This window comes from Neophocaena asiaeorientalis, unplaced genomic scaffold (genome assembly GCF_003031525.2).
Source record: "Neophocaena asiaeorientalis asiaeorientalis breed wild unplaced genomic scaffold, Neophocaena_asiaeorientalis_V1.1 scaffold55, whole genome shotgun sequence".
Classification (NCBI taxonomy): Eukaryota; Metazoa; Chordata; class Mammalia; order Artiodactyla; family Phocoenidae; genus Neophocaena; species Neophocaena asiaeorientalis.
Window position 1 is genome coordinate 8,430,697 of NW_020175684.1, and position 9,959 is coordinate 8,440,655.

The 9,959-nt window shown below is 37.3% G+C and overlaps 1 protein-coding gene across 1 annotated transcript in view; it reads right to left on the reverse strand.

Moving 5' to 3' along the window:
- The window catches only part of ADAMTS5 (ADAM metallopeptidase with thrombospondin type 1 motif 5), a 44,570-nt gene that overhangs the window by 20,394 nt on the left and 14,217 nt on the right, over positions 1-9,959 (reverse strand). The gene's annotated exons all lie outside the window — the stretch shown is intronic.

Here is a 9,959-nt window from a genome sequence, read left to right on the forward strand (position 1 = left end):
TCCATGCATATGTAAGCTTGCTTCACTCCCGTTTCTTTTAGTTATTTAGTGAGTTGTGAAGGTATACTAGTCCCACAAGTAAATGGTATATTTGGAAGATATACTCACTTACACTTAAGAGATGTCTAAAGCACCAAGATGCCCATTACAGAGTGTTAGCGCTTGGAGAGAAAGAAAATACTGAGAAGGTAAGTGATTGTCCACAACTACTCAGGTGGTGCTTGTGCTTAAGTCTACCAAACACGCTCTGTGCAATCCCACACTGCCGTTCCCATTCTATCAAGCTAGGTATTATTTCACAGACTACATACCCCATTCTTATAATCTGACTAAATTTTTTTGATTACATAAGATTAATTTTCACATAGTCTAAAGGTATAATGCATTCTCCAATAAATTTAAAATATTGTTGAAAAAAATCCAGGACAACAGTTTGGAGAGACTCTAAAAAGGTAGACAAGTCATCCTAGTAGTGTTTTCTGCAAAGCTTTATAGAATCATACACAAACCACCAAAAAAGAATGTGGAAAATACCACAGAAAAGTGATTACTGCATTCTCCTTGGGTTCCTGAATGCCAATGGCAGGAACTTTGTCCATTCTGCCAAGAAAAAGTCCAGTGAGCAACAGTAAAACCCAACAGAGATGAAATTTTTTATGCCAAACTACTGTTGGCCAACTTGTTAAATCACTAACACCTCATAACAAAATTGTCCACTGAGCAGCTGGTTGATGTTGTGGTTGAAGTTAAGTGGCCAGGGCTCGGTGACCTTCTAGGGCTCCACATTTTGATGCTATTTATGCAGTTATGTACTTCAGCAGCCTTTACTAGGCTAGTCAGTTCTCTGTGGGAAACCCTCTCACCACCACTCACTTTCTATTTGGTCAGGAGCATAAATGCGCATCATAGTATGTAAAATATCTTCCAAGTAACATGCAAAAGAAGACTGGAAGCAGCTTGTCCAATTTTGGGGTGGTATGTTGAGTTTTTCACCGCACTCACAGAAGAATAGAACCTTTCATTCATGTCCTATTCAAAACTGCTAGAAGTTACTTAGTATATCAAACACTGTTGAGAATGTAGAATGTTTATCAGCTAACACTGTGGCATTAGTGTGGAAGCTTCATACTTGAGTTTTTTCCCCCCTGGCATAGAAGAGAAAGGGAAAGTGGCCTAAGGGGACCTCTATAATATGAATCCAGGTTTTCTACTTTAAAAAATGTGATCTTTGCACTCGATTTCATAAGATATTTATATTTATTTAATGGAGTAATAGTCTTTTCCTCCAAATGTATCTAAATAAATAGCACTTTTTATATGCCTTTGTATTACTGCATCAAGAGATATTCCCTTCATTTGGAGGCTAAATTTTAGATTTCCGATATAAATACAAGCCAGGTGGTAAACACCAAATTCGCTTTGAGGGACCTGGGAGAGTACCTCCATTATACAGAATGGTGAAGCCTATAATGTTAAATATCAATCATCTAAGCAAAGCAATTTATTTTAAGATATTTTGGTCTCTTTTAATGAATCTTTTGACATGCTCTCTGGCCCCTAAATTGCTAATTTATCAATGTAATTTACTTGTTGCTGAAGATACATGTAAGAAATGCTTAGACGGCCATCAGAAAAGATTGCCATTCTGGGCATGAACACATCTCAGTTCCACTTTAGCAAGAGCTGAGACGAGATGTGAATTTTGTAAGATCTCCAAGAGTCAGTCAGAAAGGGACTGCCTGAGGGTCAGTTGAGAGAGACAGACTCCTTGGAGGGAGGATGAAAGTTCTGTTTTCCATGAAGAAAGCTTGTCAGCTGGCTGGGAGAGGTATGCTCTCCCAAGGACAAAGAGAGTCATGGGCAATGTGAAGAACGTTTAGGCACCCAAAGAAACAGGCAGCCAGTGCCACAGGAGCTGGAACCAGGGCACAGCAAGAGAGACCCATGTGATTTCCCTTCAGGAGCTGAAGAGGAATTGAAATGGAAGAACAATGTGAGTGATGTCTGGAAGCTCTTCTGGAGAGACGTGACAGGCATACTAAAGGCTGTGAGCGGCCAAAGAAATGGCATTTTCAAATGCGATTCCCCCAATCATTAAGCTAGGACACCTAATGTCAGTCTGAAATCTGCCAATATCTTTGAACCCTGAAATGACAAGTTACATATAAAAGCATATGCTATTTTTAAGGGACACTTACATTAGAGATCACACACTATGTTATTCAAAGCTTATTAACAGAGAAAATTCTGGAATCTAGGAAATTTCAAATGTAATGTCATGGCTGACAACAACACATTTTAAGGAAATGCTGTGAAGAGCTTAATCAGAATTTATCACGATGTCACTGATTGCCTAGGAGTGACTTTTCCAGTGAGAGACTGTTCCTAAATCATCCACAGAAATGTTTAAAGATTAGAGATTAAGGATTTCTCCCACAAGCAGCCTTGGGCAGGATTAGTGCAGCTGAGATTTAAACACGTGTGCCACAGAGAATAAAACAATGTTGGAGAAAATATTGACAACTCCTAATATAACGTATTGTTTTTTAATCAAAATGTATTTTATGATGAGTTTTTAGAGCAATGCAGACCAGAGTTAGTTGAGGGGTGAGGTCTTGGAGGAGTCAGGGCAAGGGGTTCCAGAAAGCCACAGAGAAAGGCGATTCTTTCCCTTGAAAGACAGAGGAGATACTTCTTTCTCTAGTCCAGGTATAGGAAAAGAGGAAGATTCAAGTCAATTTGGAAAAGGTAAAGGAAGAGATCTGAGGAAGTTCAACCAAGCTACCTTAGTAAAATAGGATGTGAAAAATCCTAGTGAGAGGACAGGACTGATATGGATTAAGGACCACAATTCAAGGTCTGGGTTTAAAGCAGAGGTCCCAAAGACTCACTGCAAGGAAGCATTAGCATTTGTATTTGGAACCATTTGTAATCAGTAGACATGCAAAAGATTGAAGAGCGGTTTGTTGGCCTTAATGAAGTTAGGCAATCTTATTTACAATAATATCTTTCTTAGTGAATCTTTAATTCTTGACTCCTGTTATTGGAAGCCACTTCTCGCCTAAAATCCCGACAGAGTTAAGGACCAAACACAGTTATGTAGTGGGTGAGTTTGTTAATGGCATTTGTATATTCACACACTAAAATTTTTTTTTTTAAGTATTACAGAAGTCACAGTAAAATTTAGAGAGTAATGCAGGGGTCCAATTCAGTATTTTCCCAAGTGATGCAGCCTCCAGAATTGTGTGTTGCTGTTTGAAATCATTAGTAAAACTCAAGGTGTAAATTAAATGGGCTTCTGTATAAAATACTGACCTATTATTTTATTTTTAATTTTTTTAACATCTTTATTGGAGCATAATTGCTTTACAATGGTGTGTTAGTTTCTGCTTTATAACAAAGTGAATCAGCTATATATCAGCTATACATATACACATATGTATTAAATCATGTCATAAATACAACAGTCCTGCTGAGTGCCCATCACACAGAATAACCTCAGGAAGGAGTTTATTTGAATTATGCTAAGGGAATGAGTTTCATGGTAAATTACATTAAAGCAAAGTCTGTAGGGTAGGAGTCTGAGTTTAGTGTTAGCTCAGAAATAGCAAACAATTAGTCTCCTGATAATTTTTCTAGGACAGAAATCGTCTTTTAAAATTGGTAAATGGGTGACATTTCATTAAATAAATTTTGTCTTGGACATTCACAATGTAGATTTAAAAAGCATCTTGTCTCCTTAAATTCACAAGTGAATCTGGTGTTCTAAAATCTGAGATAATGGACACCCGGGTAAAGACACATTACTTTAAAGGAAAATGTTGGTTCAGCTTCTTATCCAAATCAGTTATTACCGTACAACTAGGGATGACTTATAACATTAACCTCAGGAGGGAAATTGGGTTGTTTTTCTAAACTTTGGTCTGTAAATTAAACAGAATTTCAAGCTCTTGTCTCCTGACCCCAAACTGACCAATAGACAAGGAGACACAGCACCACATCTTTAAAAAATGTCACAAGAAGCTCTGTCATGTGTTTACTTAAGAAAGCACTGCTCAGATGAAGCATCTGTCTCTTAATGACGTGATGTTTTTATTTTTACTTAATTTTCCAGTTAAGATTATTGAGATGCAGGAAGGTCTTGCCAGAGGTTGAAAAGAGAGTCAAAAGCTCACATGGGATCAGAATCTAGACTCCTTGGTGAAGGAAACCAGGAGCTCCAATAATTGGATCCTATGTGTCTATTCAAATGCAAATCTTTATGTAGCAGTGATAAAACTCTTAAAACTTCCATTTCAAAACATTAAGCATAAACACTAAACGTTATATCAATGATGTAATTTAGAAGGAAGAAAACAAATTTTTTCACCTTATAAATAGCTGTGTCAATAACTTTTTGAATCAAATTCAGGATTATCTCCTTCAAAAGGAACACTAGTAAACCATTATAGGATAGTGTCCAAATCTTGGGCTCTATAGCCAGATGAACTGGGTTCAAATTTTCCCTGAGCAGTATACTAGTTGTTGACCTTAGACAGGTTTTGAAACTTCTCTGTGTATCAGCGTCCCCTCTTGGGTGACTCATTAATACGTGCCTCATGGGATTTTGTGAGGCTTAAAGGATATAAAAGATGTAAAGTGCTTAGAATACGTGCTTGACAAACATAAATACCCAGTGATAGTTAGTTAACTTCATTGTTCTCACTAATATCTTGGTTTTGTTATAACTTTACTTATGGGTATTCTAGTCTTTGATAAATTTTGATATTACTAGACACTCTTGATTTGTGAGAGAAGGCAAAATTTTCTATTCATAAGAGGAAAAATCACTCATTAAGTGTGTGATATATTTATTTTATGCCACCTTCAACTTGTTGGCTTTCCACACACATGACAGACAATCTACAGGCCTCCCCTAGAGAAATACGAATTGGGATTTGATTTAAAAACAAACCAACTGATACTAAACGCTAAATCTTTCAATGCTGCCTCCGGACATGGAGCAAAGACCTATTCCCACCTTTCATCTGGGGGCCAAGAAAGACACAGTGTGGCATTGCTCCAAACTGGACAGAAAAAAACGCTCAGTTCATGTTGATTAAAGCTATGGGTTTGAGGGTAAATACCAAATTTAAACCTAGCTTCCTTTTACCTCACATCTCACAGTCAGTCCTGACATCTGATTCTGTGCACTTGGCTTTGGTGTATGGTGTTTCCAGGGCCTCTGCAGCTTTTCAAAACATGGGCTCGTTTAACCTAATCATCGGTGGGCGCAGAGTCACATGCAGATCAACATAACCAGAGAACCGCAGAGAATCACTCCAACTGCAGCAAAACATATGCAGCCATACTGTTGTGTCTCGACCACTTCCTAAGCCTCCAGCTGAATATTTGGCCCTGACACTTTGCCTGATTTTAGCTTAGGGAGCATTTTGGAGACTTTCATGGTGGAGAGATTCACTTAGCACATTTTATAATTAACTACTCTAAGGTTAAGCTTCGGCCTGTTTGCAAATTATGGATTTCATTAGTCTAAATAAAATCAGATTGCTCCCCCTAGCACATCAGAAGCTGGCCTAACATCAGTAAAATTATTATGTTGGAGAGCCCTGTGTGCAGCAGGTGAAATCTTTATTATTGAAAGCTGATAATAAAAGTTTGACAAGTTAAAAATATAAACTCCAAATGTAAACTTACATTCACTTGAAACTTGCTACAGTTCACATTTGGATTGTAAAAATTCTTACCTCCACCCAAGGTCCAGGGATGGGGGACTGAGTTCTTGATAGTTTCAAACAACTTTCTTAAACGTCCTAACAATTTACTCAGTGTTGACGTGCCCCTAACATAGCAAGATGGCAGGCAATTTGTTACTGTCTAGGCAGAGTCTAGACGCATCAAACTCTATTTTCCAGAAGCCTGTATTGACATCAGTTGACTATGCATCTCCAGAATCTAGCTCTTTTTTTGGAAAGAACTAGCAGGAAAAGAGAAGTGCTCCCGTTTATACGTGGCACATGAAGAGTCACTTTTCAGAACTGTTCATTTAAGTCACTTCATTATGACTTTAACATCATGGGTAGAAAAGGTACAAGATAAGGACTTTAGGCTTGCCTCTGTTTATTGACATTTTACATAATTCTCAATGTAGGGGCATTTTTTGATGAAGGGAGTAAAAGAACAAAAAAACTTTTTATTCAACTATAATGACTTTGTATTTTAAACCACTATGTACAGAAAGAGGAAGCAGTGAGTGGGACATTCCATGTGAAATGGAATTTAAATCTGTTAATAAAAGTATTAATCAAATATATAATTTCACTTCTTATAGAAAAAATAAAGTAGAAAGATCATGCGAACAGCCTGGAAATTTTCTCCACAGCTTATGTTTTGAGCACAGGAATGTATTTACACTGTATGCATGAAGCAAATTGCTCATTTTGGAATGGACTGAAGCAAATTCAAAACACTCTGGCAAAACCGAGGTTTCACAACGTCATTTTATCACCATATGTAGCCTGGATATGTAACCTCCAAATTTGGAAAGTAGTAAATGTCTAATAAAAGGGAAGGGAGGAAATTACATAAGAAGAACAGAGTAGAATTAGAATCCAGAGCATAGTTAATTCAAGCTGATGGCTTCAAGCAACAATCTAAAAATAAAGCGCTAGAAACAGAATAGCAAGATCACACTGGCTGCAGAAGCAAAGCTCTGTAATTGTATACAGATGATTAGGAAATATTTTGTAAGGTTATCTTTACAATTTTTAAGGCTTATACTTTATGACACATGTTTACAATATTTAGGTGAAAAGTGAAATTAAAGAAAAATAAAGCAATTAGAAAACAAAGTGAATGAAAGCCAGATCCCTTTATAAAAGGGAAATTAAATCCATATCCCCCTATTCCCAGACCTTAAATTTCTCAGATTAGGGCACATGTAATGGAAAAAGGGAAATTAAGTAGGCACTGTTTGATTGGAGAATGAATTACAGAGAATTCTAAAGAAGTAAATAGAAATGATCCAAACAAGAAATTAAAGGGAACACAGAGCATAGTCAGACATCAAAGAGTTAGGTATGATTTTTTTTTTTGCAAAGAAACCCACATTTCTCCCACGTTGTTCTCTTATAAAACTATGTCCGCTATTCTTGTATTATTAAGAAAAGTTCTTATTGTACATATACAGTTTTAATAAAATGTTCTCATTAGCAACTGGCTTCCTACCTCTCTGACTGCTGCCTGCCTGCATAACCTCTTGGTTTAGGAACTCAGGAGGGCTGGGAAAGATGATGCTGGAAGGTTCTTCATTCCAGTCCAGTTGCCTTGGGGATCAATGCAGCCTCAAAGAAGCTGCATTTACTGCCACATTGGTTTCTTTACAAAGAAACCAGAAGCTGTCAATGTGTAAAAATGGATCACTAGAGGATTGAAGGAACAGCCCTTCCTTCATGGAATCTGTAATCTCTTTTTCACAAGGTCAGGATTTAGGGCTCATGATCTCATGGGCGGTCGATGCCACAATTCCACTCTGTTGCTTCTTTCTTTTTTTTTTATTGGAGTAAAATTGCTTTACAATGTTGTGTTAGTTTCTGCTGTACAATGAAACGAATCAGCTCTATGTATACCTATATACCCTCCCTCTTGGACCTCCCTCCTCCCAAATTCCCCGCCCCACCCACCCCCCACATGTTAGGTCACCACAGGGCACCGAGCTGAACTCCCTGTGCCATACAGCAGGTTCCCACGAGCTAGCTATTTTACATGTGGTAGTGTATTTATGTCAAACCTAATCTCTCAATTCATCCAACCTTCCGCTTCCCCACCTGTGTCCACAAGTCTGTTATCTACGTCTACGTCTCTATTCCTGCCCTGCAAATATGTTCATCTGTATCATTTTTCTAGGTTCCACATATATGCGTTAATATACGATATTTGTTTTTCTCTTTCTGGCTTACTTCACTCTATATGACAGACTCTAGGTCCATCCACATCGCTACAAATGACCCAATTTTGTTCCTTTTTATGACTGAGTAATATTCCATTGTATATATGTACCACATATTCTTTATGCGTTCATCTATCATTGGACACTTAGGTTGTTTCCATGTCCTGGCTATTATAAATAATGCTGCAATGAACATTGGGGTACATGTGTCCTTTTAGACCTACCTCCCAGAGTAATGAAAATAAAAACAAAAATAAACAAATGGGACTTAATTAAACTTAAAAGCTTTTGCACAGCAAAGGAAACCATAAACAAGACAAAAAGACAACCCTCAGAATGGGAGAAAATATTTGCAAATGAATCAACAGACAAAGGATTAATCTCCAAAATATACAAACAGCTCATGGAGCTCAATATCAAAAAAACAAACAACCCAATTAAAAAATGAGGGAAGACCTAAGTAGACATTTCCCCAAAGAAGACATACAGATGGCCAAGAGGCACATGAGAAGATGCTCAACATCACTAATCATTAGAGAAATGCAAATCAAAACTATAATGAGGTATCACCTCACACTGGTCAGAACGGTCATCACCAGAAAATCTACAAACAGCAAATGCTGGAGAGAGTGTGGAGAAAAGGAAACCCTTTTGTACCGTTGGCGGGAATGTAAATTGATACAGCCACTATGGAGAACAGTATGGAGGTTCCTTAAAAAACTAAAAATAGAACTACCATACGACCCAGCAATCCCACTACTGGGCATATACCCTGAGAAAACCATAATTCAAAAGGACACATGTACCCCAATGTTCACTGCAGCACTGTTGCTTATTTCTCATCATTCCTCTACTCAGTGTGAGATGAACCAGCCTCTACCTACCCAGGGCTTAGAACTTTTCTTATGGAACTTCTCTCACTCTGAATAATGGTGATTAATTACTGGTGTACTTTTTCAATTGTCTCTGCGTCACTACAATGCTCTTGAGTATTTGAACTAATTCTTCTTAGCTTTGCTGCAAAATCAGAATATTGCCTTGGATGGCTCTTGTGTTTCTCCCACTTATTCATGCACATACAGAGATATATAAGAAATATCAATGAAGGATCAACGTTAGGCTGTATTTTTTATCAGTGAGTTTAATAGGCATGAATAAGAGAGAGGTGAAGACATAATCCCAGCCCCAAAGCTCAAATGGCATTTGTGTTTTTAAAACACTTTCAGACATACCAGGTCTTCTAGTGCAGCCACCAGAGAGCCATGCCTCATTCATTATTAGTTCACTTTCTAGGGAAGAAATGGAGACTCATTGTCTGAATCTCTTTCCTGAGATAAAAAGAGACCATGGAGACAGAGCTGGGATTCCATCTTGAAGCTAAAGATGCTCAATTAATAAAGTATTAAATTGAATTGTTATCAGTGATGCTATTGGACAGTTATTTACATTAAGATGTTATGTTTGTGTTTTTTTGCTTAGATGGTAAGAGTGTCAGTTAAGAGAATTAAGATCATGATTAATACATACGAACTGGAATTTAAGTGCTAATTTCTATTTTACTGCTCCAATATACTGACTTATACAGTTACACTTTTGATGTGAAGTTATTTTAAGTCCCAAAAGAAAACATAGCAGCCAAAAATCAACACATTGTGAAATGTTCTTTGCCTACTAAAATTATGGGAAAAAAGTTTTAATTTCTATTTTAAAATTATGGTTTTAGCTTAAGAAAACAATCTGCTTAATAACATACAGCAAAAAAGTACAATAACTATCAAGCCATACTTTGCCTCCAAAAAGATAATGCTAAAAGTTGACACATTAAAAAGTAAATGAACTACCGTGGAGCGGCTAGGCCTGTGAGCCACGGCCGCTGAGCCTGTGCGTCCAGAGCCTGTGCTCCGCAACAGGAGAGGCCACAGCAGTGAGAGGCCTGCGTACCTCAAAAAAAAAAAAAAAAAAAAAAAAAAAAAAAACAAGTTAATTAAAAAAAAAAAAAAAAGGGTATATT